The sequence below is a fragment of the Hordeum vulgare genome, chromosome 7H (genome assembly GCF_904849725.1).
Source record: "Hordeum vulgare subsp. vulgare chromosome 7H, MorexV3_pseudomolecules_assembly, whole genome shotgun sequence".
Lineage (NCBI taxonomy): Eukaryota > Viridiplantae > Streptophyta > Magnoliopsida > Poales > Poaceae > Hordeum > Hordeum vulgare.
The window spans coordinates 22,992,844-23,013,818 of NC_058524.1; positions in this window are offsets into that span (position 1 = coordinate 22,992,844).

A 20,975-nucleotide genomic window follows, 5' to 3' on the forward strand; every position below is an offset into this window, starting at 1 on the left:
CTTCCCCCGGGTGGGCTGTCCCCCGGTGAACATCCGGAACCCATTCGTCACTCCCGGTACATTCCCGGTAATGTCGAAAACTTTCCAGTAATCAAATGAGGTCATCCTATATATCAATCTTCGTCTCCGATCCATTCCGGAAACCCTCGTGACGTCCGTGATCTCATCCGGGACTCCGAACAACATTCGGTAACCAACCATATAACTCAAATACGCATAAAACAACGCCGAACCTTAAGTGTGCAGACCCTGCGGGTTCGAGAACTATGTAGACATGACCCGAGGGACTCCTCGGTCAATATCCAATAGCGGGACCTGGATGCCCATATTGGATCCTACATATTCTACGAAGATCTTATCGTTTGAACCTCAGTGCCAAGGATTCATATAATCCCATATGTCATTCCCTTTGTCCTTGTGTATGTTACTTGCCCGAGATTCGATCGTCAGTATCCGCATACCTATTTCAATCTCGTTTACCGGCAAGTCTCTTTACTCGTTCCGTAATATAAGATCCCGTGACTTACACTAAGTCACATTGCTTGCAAAGCTTGTGTGTGATGTTGTATTACCGAGTGGGCCCCCGAGATACCTCTCTGTCACACGGAGTGACAAATCCCAGTCTTGATCCATACTAAATCAACGGACACCTTCGGAGATACCTGCAGAGCATCTTTATAGTCACCCAGTTACGTTGTGATATTTGATACACACAAGGCATTCCTCCGGTGCCAGTGAGTTATATGATCTCATGGTCATAGGAATAAATACTTGACACGCAGAAAACAGTAGCAACAAAATGACACGATCAACATGCTACATCTATTAGTTTGGGTCTAGTCCATCACATGATTCAGCCAATGATGTAATCCAGTTATCAAGCAACAACACCTTGTACATAGTCAAAAGACCCTCACTATCCTTGATCAACTGGCTAGCCAACTAGAGGCTTGCTAGGGACAGTGTTTTGTCTATGTATCCATACATGTATCTAAGTGTTCATTCAATACAATTATAGCATGGATAATAAACGATTATCATGAACAAAGAAATATAATAATAACTGGTTTATTATTGCCTCTAGGGCATATTTCCAACAGTCTCCTACTTGCACTAGAGTCAGTAATCTAGTCCACATCACTATGTGATTCTAACGAATCCAACACCCTTACAGTTCTGGGGTTTGATCACGTCTTGCTTTTGAGAGAGGTTTTAGTCGACGGTTCTAAACCCTTTGAGATCCGAGTGATCTTTACAAATCTTTATGTCATCTTATAGATGCTGCTACTATGTGCTGTTAGGAAATATTCCAAATATCTACTCTACCATACGAATCCGTTTCACTACTCATAATTATCCGGATTAGTGTCAAAGCTTGAATCGACGTAACCCTTTACGACGAACTCTTTAACCACCTCCATAATCGAGAAAAATTCCTTAGTCCATTAGTTACTAGTCTTTGACCGCTGATCAGTGATTCAATCCTCGATCACTGTGTGTACCTCTTAACAGATTTGTAGCAAGGCACACATCAGGTGCGGTACTCAGCATGGCATACTTTAGAGTCTATGGCTAAGGCATAGAAGACTACCTTCGCCTATTCTCTTTATTCTACCGGGGTCGGGTTTTGAGTATTACTCAAATTCACACCTTACAACACAACCAAGAACTCCTTCTTTGTTGATCTATTTTGAATTCCTTCAAAAACTTGTCAAGGCATGCATCTTGTTGAAACTTCTATTAAGCGTTTCGATCTATCTCCATAGATCTTGATGCTCAATGTTCAAGTAGCGCAATCCAGGCATTCCTTTGAAAATCTTCTTTCAAACAAACCTTTTATGCTTTACAGAAATTCTACATTACTTCTGATCCACAATATGTCAACCACATATACTTATCAGAAATACTATAGTGCTCCCACTCACTTCTTTGGAAATACAAGTTTCTCACAAACCCCGTATAAACCCAAAAGCTTCGATCAACTAATCAAAGCAAATATTCCAACTCCGAGATGCCTGCACAAGTCCATGAAAGGATCGCTGGAGCTTGCATACTTGTTAGTATATTTAGGATTGACAAAACCTACTAGTTGTATCACATACAATCTTTCCTCAAGGAAACCGTCGAGGAAACAATGTTTTGATTTCCTATGGGCAATATTTCATAAATAATGCAGCAACTACTAACATAATTCCAACATACTTTTAGCATCGCTACGAGTGAGAAAGTCTCATCATAGTCAACTCTTTGATCTTGTGAGAAACATCTTCGCGACAAGTCGAGCTTTCCCCAATGGTGAATAGTCACCATCATCGTCTGTCTTCCTTTTAAAGATCCATCTTTACTTAATAGTCCTACGACCATCAAGTAGTTCTTCCAAAGTCTACACTTCATTCTCACACATGGATTCTCTCTCGGATTTCATGGCCTCCAGCCATTTGTCGGAATCCGGGCCCACCATTGCTTCTTCATAGCTCGCAGGTTCATTGTTGTTCAACAACATGACCTCTAAGAAAGGGTCACCGTACCACTCTGCAGCAGTACACGACCTTGTCGACCTACGAGGTTTGTTGTAACTTGATCCAAAGCTCAATGATCACCATCATCAGTTTTCTACTTCAATTGGTGTAGGCGCCACAGGAACAACTTCCCGCGCCCTGCTACACTCTGGTTGAAGTGACGCTTCAATAACCTCATCAAGTTCCACCACCCTCCCACTCAATTCTTTCGAGAGAAACCTTTCCTCGAGAAAGGATCCGTTTCTAGAAACAAACATTTTGCTTCCGGATTTGAGATAGGAGATGTATCCAACTGTTTAGGATATCCTATGAAGATGCATTTATCTGCTTTGGGTTCGAGCTTATCAGACTGAAACCTTTTTGCATAAGCATCGCAGCCCCAAACTTTCAAGAAACGAGAGCTTAGGTTTCTCCAAACCATAGTCTATACTGTGTCATCTCAACGAAAATACGCGGTGCCCTATTCAAAGTGAATGTGGTTGTCTCTAATGCATAACCCATAAACGATAGTGGTAATTTGATAAGAGACATCATAATATGCACCATATCAAATAGGGCGTGGCTATGACGTTTAGACACATCATCAAACTATGGTATTCCAGGTGGCATGAACTGCGAAACAATTTCCACATTGTCTTAACTGCGTACCAAAACTCGTAACTCAGATATTCATCTCTATGATCATATCGTAGACTGTTTATCCTCTTGTCACGATGATCTTCACTCTAAAATAGCTTTGAACTTTTCAATATTTCAGACTTGTGATTCATCAAGTAAATACTCCTGTATCTACTCAAATCATCAGTGAAGTAAGAACATAACGAGATCCACTACGTGCCTTAGCATTTATTGGACTGCACACATAAAAAATGCTTTACTCCAACAAGTTACTCTACTTGTTTCATGTGGCATGTTTTGCATATCTCAAGTGATTCAAAATCAATTGAGTCCAAACGATCCATCTGTTGGGGAAAGTGGCATGGGAAACAAAAAATTTCTACGCGCACGAAGACCTATCATGGTGATGTCCATCTACGAGAGGGGATGTGTGATCTACGTACCCTTGTGGACCGTACAGCAGAAGCGTTAGTGAACGCGGTTGATGTAGTGGAACGTCCTCACGTCCCTCGATCCGCCCCGCGAACTATCCCGCGATCAGTCCCACGATCTAGTGCCGAACGGACGGCACCTCCGCGTTCAGCACACGTACAGCTCGACGATGATCTCGGCCTTCTTGATCCAGCAAGAGAGACGGAGAGGTAGAAGAGTTCTCCGGCAGCGTGACGGCGCTCCGAAGGTTGGTGATGATCTTGTATCAGCAGGGCTCCGCCCGAGCTCCGCAGAAATGCGATCTAGAGGAAAAACCGTGGAGGTATGTGGTCGGGCTGCCGTGGCAAAAGTTGTATCAAATCAGCCCTAAAACCCCACTATATATAGGAGGAGGAGGGAGGAGCCTTGCCTTGGGGTCCAAGGACTCCCAAGGGGGTCGGCCGAACCAAGGGGGAAGGTCTCCCCCTCCCAAACCGAGTCCTACTTGGTTTGGAAGGTGGAGTCCTTCTTCCCTTTCCCACCTCCTTTTTTTATTTTCTCTTTGATTTTTCTTCCAATGCGCATAGGGCTTTTTTTGGGCTGTCCCACCAGCCCACTAAGGGCTGGTGCGGCACCCCCAATGCCTATGGGCTTCCCCGGGGTGGGTGGCCCCCGCCCGTTGAACATCCGGAACCCATTCGTCACTTCCGGTACATTCCTGGTTATGTCGAAAACTTTCCGGTAATCAAATGAGGTCATCCTATATATAAATCTTCGTCTCCGGACCATTCCGGAAACCCTCGTGACGTCCGTGATCTCATCCGGGACTCCGAACAACATTCGATAACCAACCATATAACTCAAATACGCATAAAACAACGCCGAACCTTAAGTGTGCAGACCCTGCGGGTTCGAGAACTATGTAGACAAGACCCACGGGACTCCTCGGTCAATATCCAATAGCGGGACCTGGATGCCCATATTGGATCCTACATATTCTACGAAGATCTTATCGTTTGAACCTCAGTGCCAAGGATTCATATAATCCCGTATGTCATTCCCTTTGTCCTTCGGTATGTTACTTGCCCGAGATTCGATCGTCAGTATCCGCATACCAATTTCAATCTCGTTTACCGGCAATTCTCTTTACTCGTTCCGTAATACAAGATCCCGTGACTTACACTAAGTCACATTGCTTGCAAGGCTTGTGTGTGATGTTGTATTACCGAGTGGGCCCCCGAGATACCTCTCCGTCACACGGAGTGAAAAATCCCAGTCTTGATCCATACTAACTCAACGGACACCTTCGGAGATACCTGTAGAGCATCTTTATAGTCACCCAGTTACGTTGTGACGTTTGATACACACAAAGCATTCCTCCAGTGCCAGTGAGTTATATGATCTCATGGTCATAGGAATAAATACTTGACACACAGAAAACAGTAGCAACAAAATGACACGATCAACATGCTACGTCTATTAGTTTGGGTCTAGTCCATCACATGATTCACCCAATGATGTGATCCAGTTATCAAGCAACAACACCTTGTACATAGTCAAGAGACCCTGACTATCCTTGATCAACTGGCTAACCAACTAGAGGCTTGCTAGGGACAATGTTTTGTCTATGTATCCACACATGTATCTAAGTCTTCATTCAATACAATTATAGCATGGATAATAAACGATTATCATGAACAAAGAAATATAATAATAACTGGTTTATTATTGCCTCTAGGCAATATTTCGAACAGAAACATGGTTTTTTCATCCATATTTTGGGATGCATGAACCCTCCAATGACATCAATGTGCTCGACCAATCACCTCTTTTTGGAAAGTTAGCCAATGAAGAAGCTTCATCAGTGACCTTCGAAGCAAATGATCGCACATACAACTATGGGTACTATCTTGCGGATGAGATCTACCAGAGGTGGAGTATTTGTCAAGCCAGTCCAAATCCCTCAAGGTAAGAAAGAACTCTACTTTCACAATGCTCAAGCGGCGGCTAGGAAGGATGTTGAGAGGGTATTTGAGATTTTGCAATCCCAATTTACTATTGTGCAAGGACCATCTAGATTCTGGGTTAAAAAATATTTTTGGAGATCATTATTGCTTGTGTGATCATGCATAACATGATTATTGAGAATGAATGTGAACAGGATTTAGATTACACCTTCTACAATATAATGCGCATAGGTGTTGTGCCAATGAGAAACGAGGAGCAGATCAGACGTTTTATGAAGGTGTACAATGAAATTAGAGACTCCAATACACACAATGAATTTCAGAATGATTTGATGGAGTAGTACTAGAAATGGCATGGCGAAAGAACTGCCTCATTTTTCGTTGTTTATTTGTTGTATTGTGCAAGAACTTTGTTGTATTTGTGTTGCATTTGATGAATTGTGTAATAATTTGTTAGTGTGGACATGTGAGAATTTTAAATTTAATTCAGAATGATTTTATTTCAAATTGTGCGGTTGTACAGTGGTTGTGCACAGCTGTGTGGCCGTCCACTGATTTTACATCTTCACTTTTGCATTTTCTATTGAAGTTGAAATTTTACATCACAAATATACAACATCAGTTGAAGTTGGCTCACTTTTGAAGATCTAAAAAGCAGTTTTTTGGTGATTTAAATTATATAACATCCATTTTTACATCTTCAAATTTACATCATCTATTGAAGATGTTTTTATCCATCAATGGCCTGTTTTCCACGTCTCAATTAATTGTTGGTTTTCCTTGGCTATCAGTCCTGAAATCAATGAGCTAGGTAGCATGGGCGCCACTACATTCGACAATGCACATGTAGATATATGTATATAATACTTGTCAATCTTCACCCAAATTAAACCATGCTCTGTTAGGCAACACACACTTTTCTGTAGCTATCATATAAGTGGTCGTGGAAGCGAAAGGTCAGTGGTAGTAGTATAAACCTAGATGAGACAGAAGGAAAGAGAATACAGCAGACGAGTAGGGAATAGGAGACGTCAGGAATTAGAACATGGGTACTTGTTGGACCTCATAGTTCCTTGATGTATCCCTGGGTCTAGTGATACTTCTATATTGGATCCAAACCTGATGCTTCATTACCAGTCGGACCTGGTACACAAAACTGAAGGGGATAAATACTTCCGTGTGCCAGGGTCGATAATGAACTAGATTAATTAGTCTGCACGCAACTTTTCATGTGCTGGTAATTGTGTTGCAGTCAGGCAGGCCCACGAGATCAAGCCCTACGTCCATACTTACATCGTCATGGCAACACTGCAGCAAGAGTTCATGAAGGCGTATTTCAGGAAGCGGCTCGGCTATGGACCACAACAGTCATTGACAACCTCCATGGCGAGTCATGAACTACACACGTGATTGAACAAGTACATATGCATCAAATGGCCAGTGGGACCTGGTCTTGTCCATCATGCGATTAAACACTAGGATTGGTAACAAATTAAGCTACCAGTGTTGTCTACTCGCGTTTGAGGGTAGTACTATATGTTTTGATCATAGTTGGGAACGACAATACTATCATATCCTCCCCTCCCCTCCTGTGACGCTCCCGTGAGCGCTGGGGGAAACCCTAGCCACCGAGCGCTCCGCCCCCTCACCACTCCCTCCTCCCCCGCCGTTGCCGGTTGGCGGGGCGGCGACGGGGCCTCCTCCTCTCCTCTGTTCGGGGGATTCCTCTCGACCGTTCATCATCACGTGTTTTTGCAAAAATAAAAAACTTCTATTTTTTGATAATTAGACCCGCAATTCCTTTTGAAATATCTATGAAACATTTTTTTTTATAAGAAAACTACATTCATAAGTATGCAACCCCCAATCCATTTTCAAGTGGCTAATTGAGAGAACGCAAGGGGCAATGCAGCCCACGGCGGTTAAGGCAAGGGGCGAAGCAGCCCTCCCAGCCACCGCAGCCCATTGTGGGTATGACACAACCCTTTGATTATGCGATTTCAATATAAACTAGCTAGGTATCCCATACAAAATGTGTGGTGCCGCTATATTAATGGCTTCGTGATATGTAATTATTTTTCAAATCAACCATATAGTAATTTGACTATTATTGCTACATCACTTCAGTGCCTATATGTCGAGACTATGATTCATTTGACATATTATTCAATATCTGCTGGTAGCATGCCGATACGTTTGATGAGCGTGCGCATGACCTCATGGTTAGCACATGACACTCCGTTCCATGTCGCTGTACATGACCCTTTCATTTTCTTTTTGACTGAGGTCAACTACACTTTCAAAAAGTGATGACTGCACAAAAAGTGGAAACAAAGAGAAACTGATTTAACGGAGAATATATTGAGTTGGCAGACCGCTGCAACTAGTGCGTGAGGGTATTTAAAGATGGACTTGGAAAATTTGACCCCCCAAACATCCACGATGCATCCGGTCAACGTCCGAATGTGTTCGTTTTAAGCCTCTATTTGTTCATGCATGCAGTCATGCTCTTCATTTTCTTTGTTATATATCCGTTCATATGCATGTGATTGATGGAGATGAATAAAGGGAAAATTAATAATAAAGAAATAGACAATGTGGTTCGGAATAGGACGGGTCTTACATCGTGGATTAACTGGTCGCGTCCCCGAGCCATCATATCTTCCGCGTATATATGATCAAAATAATGATGGTTTGCAGACAACCAAAACATTTGGAGATGTATGAGGGATCCGGTTGAGTCTTTTTTTTTTGTGTGTCTTTTCCGGCACTAACCGGATGGGTCCACATACATTTGAGGAGGATTTGAGGGAACGGGTTATAAATTCTGTGAGCAATGGTTCCTGATGAGCCCAATGGGTTGTAGGCCCTGCTAAAGTAAGTAATGACAACATTATGTTGGGGCTGGATACACACGATAAATTTTGGTTGCCCTGAGCTAGCTAGGTAGGACTAGGTCGGTCCATGAGAAGTTGAGAACGCGATGCATTCAAACATGTCTGACGCTACTGAGAAATGTTTCGTGCGGGTATATATACTGACCCACTATTCTCACCCGAGCACATAGCATCAATCTCTAACTCTATTAGGTGGCACCTTTGTTTACTCACAAATTAATATGTCTGCTTTGAAAAACAGTGAAAGCTATTGGCCTCCATAGAGAAAGCACCGAGGAATAGAAGGCACCAGGAACGAGGGGACCATTGCAAAGTGTAGCTAGCAGCTACATGTGCTTTGATTTTGCACTTTTTTCTGGAGGGTAACTCTGACAGATGCATTATATGTGAACATCGCGTCCCTAAAAATGTTGAATTATGAATGGAAAACCTATTGGACTTCCACCTCAAGATAACCTAGTGGTATTGGTGCTTCCAAGGAAATCGTCTACACCTCGAGCAAGAGCCTATCAAGCATTGCATGGAAATCTTACACTCCACCAACCAGTCACACACCTCGTGATTTCTTTGACCAGACAAGTCATTGAGACCACTATCCTAAGGCGACTTCCAATGCATTATCTTAGTGTGTTGTCCAATAAGATGGTAGATATTTGGATGCAACAACCCCAATGCATTGTCTTACAGTGTTATATCTAAAACAACCTTCGTTTAATTTGTTTTGCGGTTACACTCGCATTTCAGCACTTCAGCCTATTTGTGGAATGAACTAAATCGGTTAATATTTCTTCATGCACACAACCATCCCAACTTTGTGGCGTGCTCATATATATTATCATATATCAAAAAAAGGATTATTGGGCCTGCCCGTTGCTACCACAAATTCGTGTGGAAATTAGCAGTATTTTTTCACATGCTCGCCAATTTATACTAAAGAAAAATGCAATGTTCCCTTGGATTGAGGATCATGCTACAGCGTTCTATATTCTCAAGTATGTCGTGATCCCAACACAGGTAATGTGGCTTCCTGATATTGTCAACCTCATCGTCTATGAGACAGATGCGAACACTCGTGGTTTAAGAGCCGTGCTGATGCAAGCGGGACAAAAGGCTCCACCTGTTTATTTTGTTTGACCCGAGGTCACCCATCATCTCACTGCTTCAGCCCGAGCATGCTTAACTTTCTGGTTTTATCGCCCCTAGTTACCAAATCTGCACTTGTTGTTTTTCTGACAATAGTAAACTATCAAACCTAAACAACCTTAGGTCTTGATGTCATGTCACATGATTTAATTTTTTGAATTCCAAACAATTATTAAAATAAACAATATAAGTAATAATAATAGTGAATTTCAATGAAAACAAAATAATATTTTATTTGATTTTTTTCATTTATTCATTTAATATGCCATAATTAATATCTTTAAATATGTAAATCGAAATTCGACAAATAATATATCCATTATTATCTGAAAAATGTGAGGAATCCAAATATGACATCATTTATTTATTTTTCATGCATTTAATGATTTTTTTTTGAGTTTAATGACCCTGAAATGGAAAAGCACTATAAATGAACTCTGAAAACGTTGAAACTTGACATGGTATCATCATTTCACCCACATAGCTTGTGCTAAAAAGTTGAGAGGGTTATGGAAAAAATTGGATGCACTTTGTGTACAAACTGGACCATCTCCTTCGAAGTATGAAGGTTTCAGACGACAACTCGTCTGTTACAAAGGCATTTTTTTAAAATTGTTTCAACTCCAGACTTTTTGTGCATTCAATATGCACTATACTACACCATGTTAGAAATAACTAATTTAAAATAATAAAAAAACAATTAAATGACTAAAACAACTATATAAGCAAAATAGTATTGTTTTAATTAAAATTATAATTATAATTAGTCTAAAAATAACCAGATAAATCTTACTGTGACAACAATCTAACACGTGACTTGGAGCAAAAAGGATTAAATTAAAAAGTATTTGCAAACTCAAGTTATTCATAATCTAGGTTTGAACAAATTTGAACAAATTCAAATTTGAACCATTCAAATTTGAAAAATAATTGCACAAACAGAAATTAGACAACATTTTGAATCTAATGCAAAAAGAATCACTCAAAAACATCAAATATCCTAAAAGATATAAGCAATTTAAAACAAAAACTACAAACAGAAAACAAATTTAAAAACAGAAAAAAAATCAGAACCACTTTAGTCCCGGTTGGTGTCTCGAACCAGGACTAAAGGTCTACCCTTTAGTCCCGGTTGGTGTCTTCAACCGGGACTAAAGGTCCCATTTAAACCGGGACAGATGCCCGACCGGCGCCCTTGCCGCTCGAACCGAGACTAATAGTAACATTAGTCTTGATTCGTAATGAAACAGGGACTAATGTGTAAATTGAGCTGGGACGAAAGTCATGTTTTCTACTGGTGAGTGTATCTGCGTGTATATGAATGCTTGCAAATGTATTATGTTAAAAAAATAACGTCCTTATCACTTGGCAGGTGAGGGTGGGGAAGCTAGATCATCTGCATCTTGTCGATCAACGGCTAAACAGCGCCATGGCAGCAAAAGGTGTTGACGAAATTTCTAGGCACACAGTACAACACCGAGTACAAAATGGGGGAGACAAATCAAGCATTTGACATGCTCTCTCACCATCCGGCAATTTTGGTTTGAGAGGTGTTTCCCATCACTTATCGTACCCCGGAATGCCTCAACTATGCGAGTCGTGGGTACACCGCACATGCGACAGTGATGGCAATCATTGACAATCTCACTAAGGACCAGTCTTCCATCAAGCATTTTGTTTGGGAGGATGGCTTTCTTCGCTACAAAGCGGCCATTTGGGAAAGTGATGACTGCGCGAAAATTGGAAACAGAGAAAAAAGGATTTCACGCAGAATACTATTGAGTTGGCAGCCCGCTGCAACTAGTGGGTGACGGCATTTATAGCTGGACTTGAAATTTTTTGCCCCTCAAACATATGCGAACATATACGGTATGTGTGAGTATGTTCATTTTGAGCCCCTATTTTGTCCACGCATACAGTGATGTTTTTTTTTATATATATATTCAGTTATATGCATGTGATTGATGGAGATTAAGAGATAGAGAAAAAAATAAAGAAAGACAAAAGACGGCATGGGATAGGCCACGTCTTACATGGTGGTCTGACCGGATGCGTCCGACAGCCCTTATATATTCCCCATGTCTATGGTCTAAATATGATGGTTTGAGGACAGCTGAGGCGAATGAAGATGATATGATCGGTTTGGTTGGATCATATTTTTTATCTCATTTGTCACGGTACTAATCGGATGCGTTTGCAGACATTTAAAGAGGATTTGAGGGGCCAGTTGTAGATGATATGAGCAATTGCCCGGCTAAAGCGCTGGATACACACCATAAATTTTGGTTGCTCTGAGCTACCTAGATATAACTAGGTCGGGCCATGAGAAGGAGATGCTTTCAAACATGTATAATACTACCTAATGATGTTGTGTGCGGGTATATAGTAATCCACTATATATTGTCACCAGAGCACATAGCATCAAACTCAAACTCTAGCAGGTGACACCCTTCTTTACTCACAAATTAATAGGCCACCTTTCAGAAATAGAGAAAGCTATTGGCCTCCATAGAGCAAGCACCGAGGAATAGGAGGCACCAGGAACGAGAGGACCGTTGCAAAGTGTAGCTAGCAGCCACATGTGCTTCTAGTTTGCACTTGGGTGTTCAGGATAACTCTAACGAAAGCTTTACATGTCAATGTCATGTCGCCACAAATGTTGAATTATCAACGAAAAGCCTATTGAACTACCACATCGAGATGACCTAGTAGTATTGGTACTTCCATAGAGATCATCTACACCCCGAGCTAGAGCCAATCTACCACCGGATAGGAACGTTCCACTCCACAAACCAGCCACACACCTTGGGATTCCTTTCACAACATAGGTCATTGAGATCACTAACCTGAGGCGACTTCCAATGCATTCTCTTAGTGTGGTCTCCTTTGACATTGTAGATATTTAGATGCAACAACCCCAATGCATTATCGTATAGTGTTATAATCTAAAACAACCTTCATTTAGTTGGTTTTGTGATTACACTCGTATTTCAGCATTGTGGAATTAATGTGTGTGGCATGAACTAACTCGCTTGATGTTTCTTCAAGCACACAACCATTCCAACATTGTGGTAACCTCATATATAGTATCATGTATTAAAAAGAACGATTCTTGGGCTTGCAGGTTACTATCGCAAATTCGTACGGAATTTAGTAGTATTTTTTCACATGCTCACTCATATATACTAAAGAAAAATGTAATGTTCACTTGAACTGATGACCATGCTACAGTGTTCTCTATTCCGAAGGATGTCTTGGTCACAACACATGTATTGGCGCTTAATTCCTGATTTTTTCCAGCCTCATCGTCTATGAGACAAATGCCAACACTCGTGGTTTAAGATCCATGTTGATGCAAGACTGCAACCTTATGAAGTTCATTGGATGAGCACTAGGGCCATGGCTCTAGGGGCTGTCAAGTATGAGAAGGAGATGTTGGCAGTTCTTTTGATAGTAGTTCAACGACGCTCTTATCTCTAGGTGGGGTGTGGAGGATTGACCATCTGCATCTTGGCGACCAATGGCTATACGGCGCAGTGGCAGCAAAAGGTGTTCACGAAATTTCTAGGCCCCCAATACACCACTGAGTACAAAAGGGTGGAGATGAATCAAGCATTTGACATCCTCTCTCATCATCCAGCAATCTTGGTTGGGGAGGGGTTTCCCATTACTTCTAGTATACAAGAATGCCTCAACTATGTGTGTCGTGGGTACATGGCGGATGCGACAGTGAAGGCAATCATTGATAAGCTCACTAAGGACCAGTCTTCCTTCAAGGCATTTTCTTTGGGAGCAAGGTTGTCAAAATCGTGATCCTGAATCGGATCGGAGCTTCGATGGCAGGAGCGCAAATCGTAGAATCTTCACTATCAAGATCATAGAAACAATTATTCTATGAACCAAAATCATAGAATCAAAGGATTTGATCAGATCCTAAAGTCGTAGAATCATATAACAAAATCTCGATTCTGACAACCTTGCTTGGGAGGATGGCTTGCTTCGCTACAAAGCGAGCATTTGGGTGGGTGCAACATTGAAATGCATGCATGATTTGCCCCGGTCAATGCAAAGCAATAACAAATGAATATGTATTCAAAGCTGTGAAATACATCTTTTAAATACATATATCAGGAAAGTGACACCTAGACAAACTATACAGTCAGAAGAAGTTACCAACACGCTGATGGTGAAAAGTAACATGTGGTATAGCTCCAGTAAACATTGTCTTCTATATATGTGGATTAAATATTCACCCCTCTCTTATTACATCACTACACCATATTTTTAAGTCCTGTAAATTTTGTCTAAGTCGGAAGTGAGAAGAGAAGGTAAGAAAATGTATCTTGGGCGCCAAAAAATATATTTTATGTGACATAAAATTGCAAATGTAAAAACACATTACAAATTATACATATAAATTTCAATTTTATGATCTTATGACTCATAACTTACTTTTCTTATGCCGAATTTTGTATAGTGAATCAATATGAATGTAACTATTTGTATATCAAACGTATTTTTTTTACAAAACGGTCATAAAATTATCTCGGGTGCAAAATAATTCATTCTGCACCCTGGGTGATGAATATATATACACGCGCGCGCATGCACGCACACACACACGCACACACACACACCAAAAAATGAATAATCACACACACACTACTTTTCCGGTCAAAAAATGAACACTTTTCACAAAAGCTTGAGTCATGCCATGTTTGCTACCTTTTGGAAATAATCATATAATAATGGATTTTAAATGTGCATTATGTTTTGTGTTATGTTTGTATTTGAAGAAGTGATCATAGTAAATTAATTGTTGTTTAAATGATTTTAGGCATAATTAAACGTCTTGTGAAGACCTCGCATGTACAGAGTTTGTGTAGAAAAACGGTGTGCAATGACCCCCAGGTAGTTTTTTCAACTGGTTCAAATTGGATGTGATGACCTTCACATCGCACACTGTTTTCTTGTTCAAATTGGGTGAGATGACCTCCACATCACACACAGGTTTTCTTTTTAATCATGTGCAACGACGTGCACATTATGCACAGTTTTCACGAACTAACCATATGTGATGCTCTTCCACATTCCACATCGTTTTTTTGTTCCAACCATGTGGGATGCACACCACTCTCACACACGGTGTTTTGATAGCTTGCTCGAGGAACCCTCCCTCTATATCACACACCATCACAAAGGTGACAATTTAAAACTATGTTTATGATAAATGGTTTAGATCATTTTCTTTGAAACAATCTTTACTAGTGTAACAAAGAAGGTTTTGATCTCCTAGATAATTTGCTCTAAGATATAGATATTCCCTCGACCAAAACGCCACAATTTAATATTTCTAGGATCTCTAAGTGTTGCTGCATGGACGTGAAGTTATTTTTAAACCGGTCATTTGCATTTCACACTATTATTTTAATGATAACGACAAAATTCTTACAAGATAGCACAAAGACATGTTGAAAGGGATAAAAGAAAAAAAGCCCATAATTGCGAGTTCAATTGAAGTCTAGGGCAAGGAGAGCTCCTGTATGACATCCACAGGCATCCAACAATTGAGATTTCTATGAACGGCAGCACAAATGGGCCAGCCCATTTTACACGTGCCGATTTTGTTTATGTTTTCTTTTAGGTTTTTAGTCTGTTTTTAACCCAAAATAGCGGCTTTAGACGCTACATATTTTTTAAATTTATTAAAAAACTACATTTTAGAAAATTGTGAACGTATTTTGAATGAACAATATTTTCTAAATTAATTTTAAAAAATGATATTAATTTATTTTTCATCATTTTTAAATTACGAGCAAGTTTTGAATTTTAAACTTCTTCAAAATTGCTAACAAATTTTAAATAAGCGAAGAAAACATGAAAAACTTGAATATTATTTCCAAAAATGTGAACTTTATTTTGTAACTGCGAACAAATTTTGAATCCCATCCAATTTTTTAATTGTGATCCCGAAAACTTGCCACCATTCTCTCAAATGTGGCATGTGGCCACTCGAGAGACTAAAACTCGCACGCCCCCTCCCACCCACCACCACGCTTCCCACCCACCCCAACGTTGTCATCCTATGAGCCAATGTTGAGCTTTCCCTTCCCCAATTACCAAACGAATGAGTAGGTCATCTCCCGTTACACCCCTCGACACTAGCGATAGCGCTGGAGACACATAAATGGCCAAATTTGTAAGCCCAACCAGCAAAAAGTCAAGAGCAGGCGAGGAACCCATCCACAGTAAATCGTTGACAACGTGGTGATGGGTGGGCGGGGACGTCAACCAACAAAAAGGGCGGTAGTCAACACGGCAGCGCTAGCAAAGTAAAAGAAGAGTGAGGCAACCTCTTTGCTTCCCCCTCGACCTGTCGTGGCTACTGCGACTACCGGTGGACAATGATGGAATGGATTCTAACACTATAAGAAGTGACAGCGACATGCTTAGTATAGGGTATGTGCGATTGGGATGAATCAATACAACATGTATTCCTCAAATGTCCACTAGCTAAATTATTATGGTGTACAATATGTGTGCCCTTCAATGTCAGTCCTCCTAATAGCATTGCAGCTTTATTTGGGACATGTCTAAACAAGGTAGAGCCTAAGACAGCGGTGCATATTTCAAGTAGGAGTGTGGGCATTATTTGGGCTATCTGAAATTGTCGAGATGACTTTATTTTTAATAGAGAAAAAATCAGAAAAAATTTCCAGGTTATCTTCCGGGTGATTGGCTGGATCTGGATCCGTACGTGGTCACTACTCAGTCATGCGAAAATCATGCAACATATGGCTTATGTGTGCAAACGTTGGAAGACGATAGGACGGAATACCTACAACCGGTTTGGATGACGGTAATCTTGTCCTATTTTTTACGCTTGTTGTGGCTTTCTATTTTTATTCGGTTTTACTTGTGAACTTGTATCGGAATTCTCGCTTTGTGAAGACTTTGTTTAATAATATGGATGTGTGCATCAATTGATGCAAAGGTCGGAGATAATACTCCTTGTAAGAAAAAGGTACAAGGACTCCACTAGAGATACCCTTAGCATGGGCAAGCTTATAAGACCAAGCATTTGCAGTACCGCATCAGAACTCTTAGATTTAGATTGTTATCTGCTTTACTGATCTCTTTGACGAGAAATGCACGGGTGATCTCCAATCTGTTTTACCCAATAGACATGATATTTGGAGTCTTATTTTAGTGAAGTTTTAATTTATCATCCTTGGAAAAGGGATATTACGATAGGTTTTGTTTTTTCAAAAAGGAGGATGACCCCAGCCTCAGCGCGATGCATGCATCAATTTTATTCATTATTCACTAAGACCATACAAGGCAATACTCTTTGTTGAAGCCATCATACTTTCAATCTCGCTATGCTCTCTCAGCAAGGCTGGAGACTAGTTGACACCCCGGATACGCTGTGCGCACAGGTGTTTAAGGCACGATACTTTTCAAACTGCTCAGTTCTTGAGGCCATCGAGAAGGATGGCATCCATATACATGGCGTAGTATCCTGAAGGGAGTTGCACTGCTGAGAGCATCTTCAACAGCTTTTGTATATTTGCATTCACTTGCAATTTTATAAATCTTAGTCAAAAAACCTTCTTCAACAACCTTTGTATAAATGGTCCTTCAAATTTTTTTTACAAAGCTTGTTATATTTGCACCCGCATTTTGCACATTTGCCAAGCCAAAGACCACTTTGTAAATTTTTAGCAAGCCTGCTAAAGCCTCATTTTGTCTGAATGACAACTGGGTCCGTGTACTAGTGTGTGTTGCGCCTGCGCAGTGTGTCCGCGTGTGTACGTGTACGTGTTTTTGTGTATGTGTACGCGTGTGTGCTACATGTGTACGTGTGTGTTGCATGTGTACGTGTTTTTTGTGTATGTACGTGTTTGGGATGTATGTGTATGTGTGTGTACGTATGTGCGTTTCATGTGTGTAGGTGTACATGTGTGTGCACGTGTACGTAAACGTGAGTTGTACTAGTATACATATACATGTACGTATGCAAGTGTGCAACGTGTCTATGACAAACTGCCCCACATGTCATTGTGTGTTTTGTGCAAATATAACAATCCAACATACAAAAGCTACCAAAGCAAAAAACATGTTGGCTTTGTAAACCTTCTCTCTCCTCTTGCTATAACAAGTTTTTAGCTATTCAATATATAAAGGTTGTTGGAGATGCTGTGAAGAAGGAAATTATTTGGCGCATTGGTCCGGACAAAAATATATAAGGTGATACTCGAAGTCCAATGTCTCAGAGAGGCAACACGGTCATTACTAGGATCTCTGATCTGATCGATCCTGTCACATAAGGCTGGGATGAGCAGCTGCTACAGGAACTTTTCAATGGTGCTGATGTGAATGCAATTATGAAACACTAGTAGAAAACAGGGCATTAGAACCGGTTGGTAAGGGCCTTTGGACCCGGATACACATCCGGTGCTACGTATCCGGGACTAAAGGCCCCCCACTTTAACACCGGTCTCTTACAAACCGGTGGTAAAGGCATCCACGTGGGCGCCGAAGAGTGCGCGCAGGGGAGGACCTTTAGAACCGGTTGGTAACACCAACCGGTCCTAATGCTTTTTTTTTTCTTTTTTTTTCCTTTTCTTTTCAGGGTTTCCGATTCCGTATTTCGGTGTTTCCGTGTTCCGTATTTTCCGTATTTCCGTTTACGTGTTTCCGGTTCCGTATTTCCGTTTACGTCTTTCCGATTCCGTGTGTCCGTGTTTCGTTTTTTACGAACACGGAATCGGAAACACGTAATCGGAAACACGTATCCGGAAACACCGATTCCATGTTTGCGGTTAAGTGTTTCCGATTCCGTGTTTGCGGTTAAATGTTGATGCACCAAATAAAATTTCATATATACATGTAACACGAAGTACTCGACCGATTATCATTACATAATTTGAAGTTCGTTTCCTATAGCTGTATACTTGCATAGAGAAGGGAGCTGGCTATTGGTTCATAGGATGGAAAATTCTCCGCCTTTATCTATGACTTGCGTGTAGAGAAATCCTGCCAATTCCTCTGCAACTGCCTTGCAACGTTGGATTGGTCTGAGCATCGCCCGCTTTCGTTGCAGCTTTAAAAGAAGTAGATGAAAACAATTAAGTTATGAACAAAACTAAACATAATTGATGGCAACATAAATAAAGTTGTGAAGATCCGGTTACGTACCTCTAGATTTCTGGAAGTACGGGATTTCTCATTGATAATCCTGTGAATGTACTCGCAAACGTAGTATGCACAATAATCAGTGCCCCGTGGTTGTTGCGGGACGCTCTATATACGAGAACATAATTCAGTCAAATTAATAATAATCAAGAGAATGGTAATGGTATTGAAACTAGGGTACGTAGTACTACTTACTTTGTTAATCTGAAAGTGGAGCTTGTCTGCCCATGTACCGGGTTCTTCCTTGATGAACATTTGCCAAACCCTGGCCGACAAAGAAAAATGAATACAAGAGTTAATTATTACTTACTTGATATCAGGAAATGAACGAAAAAGAGGCCGATGAACGAAAGAGGCCGATATATATATACCTTTGAAGCATCTGACGTGCGCTCTTCCATGTGTCAGCGTCCCAGGTTAACGGGTCCCAGACTTCAACTTGTCCTTGATCGATTCTAATGATGAACAATATGAAGTGGGACCTGCGCACGTGTACACACGCAGTCATGCATACTCATCAATTACACTTAACATCAGGTAAGCAAAATGGAATGTGTACAAGAGAGTAACACTCACTTGAATCCGTAGGGCCAAAGTATTTCTTTTTTGGTACTTTGTCGCTTCAAAAACCTTAGCAAATCATCCGGTGTATCCTTGTTGAACTTTTCTATTGTCTCTTGATGAAACGAATACGGGTCAATGAACCCAAAGTCCCAGATTCCTGCCAGCCTGCATTCACGAATCTTCATTCTGCATAGTAGCGTACAAAAAGAATGTCTCGTGAGTGATAATTATACGGGCAATGAACACGAGCTTAACTAAATAATTAAATTACACAAATAAATCACTTACAAACAGTAGCAGCTGATGATAGCTTTGTCGAGGGCACGTTGATTGTACATCTGGAAAAATCATCGAACCCAATCTCCACACCGTACTCTCCGAAGTAGTGTTGATCCTGAACTGCCGCCATGATACAGTCTCTCTTTTGCCTTGCGGCCTCCAAGTACCAAACATGTAAATTCCATAGTTGGGTTGTTAGAGCACTAGGATTTTCGACCAGAGGGTGCTCGGGCTTATATTTATATACCACATCAGCAATAGCGTAACCTACGTCGCCCATGCGTGGATCGGACACTGAAGCCTGGTCAGATAACACCTTGAGCGGGGCAATTGACTGTGCTTCTTGTTGTCCGAGCTGGGGAACTTGTTTCCCGCATTTCGTCTGCTCCGCCTGCTTCATCTGCTCCGCCTGCTTCATCTGCTCCGCCTCCTTCATCTGTGCGGTGTGCATCTTTTCAATGTACCGTTCATAGTCTGAAAGTTCCGGCGGTGGCGGCGGTTCAGGATAATATAAGTTGTCGATGGTGCGCTCAACTTTCCACTTTGGTATGTTCTTCAGAGTTTCTTTCCAGATGTCTGGAGGGGGCTTCAGGGGAAACCGCGCGAACCATGCTTTATTTTTGGCTTTCACGGCCTCGTCTAGTTCCTCCGGAGTCATCAGGCCTGGTAACTTCGGGGGAGTCTTGACTTTCTTGGGTTTCCTTTCTCTCTTCTTGGGAGGAGACCCGTTTCTTCTGAACTGCAGCTTCCGCTTTGCCGTACCCGTAGTGGGCGCATCCGTCGGCTCACTGGAGTGCACGGGCGATGGACTCTCGGCCTCGGGCTCCCAATCTTCGTTGTGGGGTGGACTTGGAGGTGCGTTGGGGGGTGGACTTGGAGGTCGTGCATTCTCTGTACGAAAGTGAAAAAACTATTAAAAATAGGCTTACATGTGGTGCAACATTCAGTAATTGTTGGAGGTGGTGCATTTGTACCTGGAGGAGTCGGTGGCCTTGGCGCCGCGTTAGGAAACACGATGTGTTTCTTCTTCCACAAGATGATACCAAGCTCCATTTCTCCCAGTGTCTTCTCGCCTTCACCTCCAGGAATATCAAGCTCAATTGACTGGCATCCCGGCGTAATTGTTGACAACCCGACACGAGCATGGGATGCTGGAATCTGACCACCATGGTAGGTTGCTCCAGGTTGATTCGGTAAAGCATAGCCTGACGCCACCATGAAGGATATGTTCCCCATTGGCATATGTATCTCACAGGTTGTCTTCTCCGTGACATCATCCACGGGGTAGTGAGGCGCCGACGGTTCGACTGCAGGACCGTCTTCTAGCTGCAGCTGCGTGGAACCCACGCTGCTTCTATGCTGAGATGGGACGGGATCTG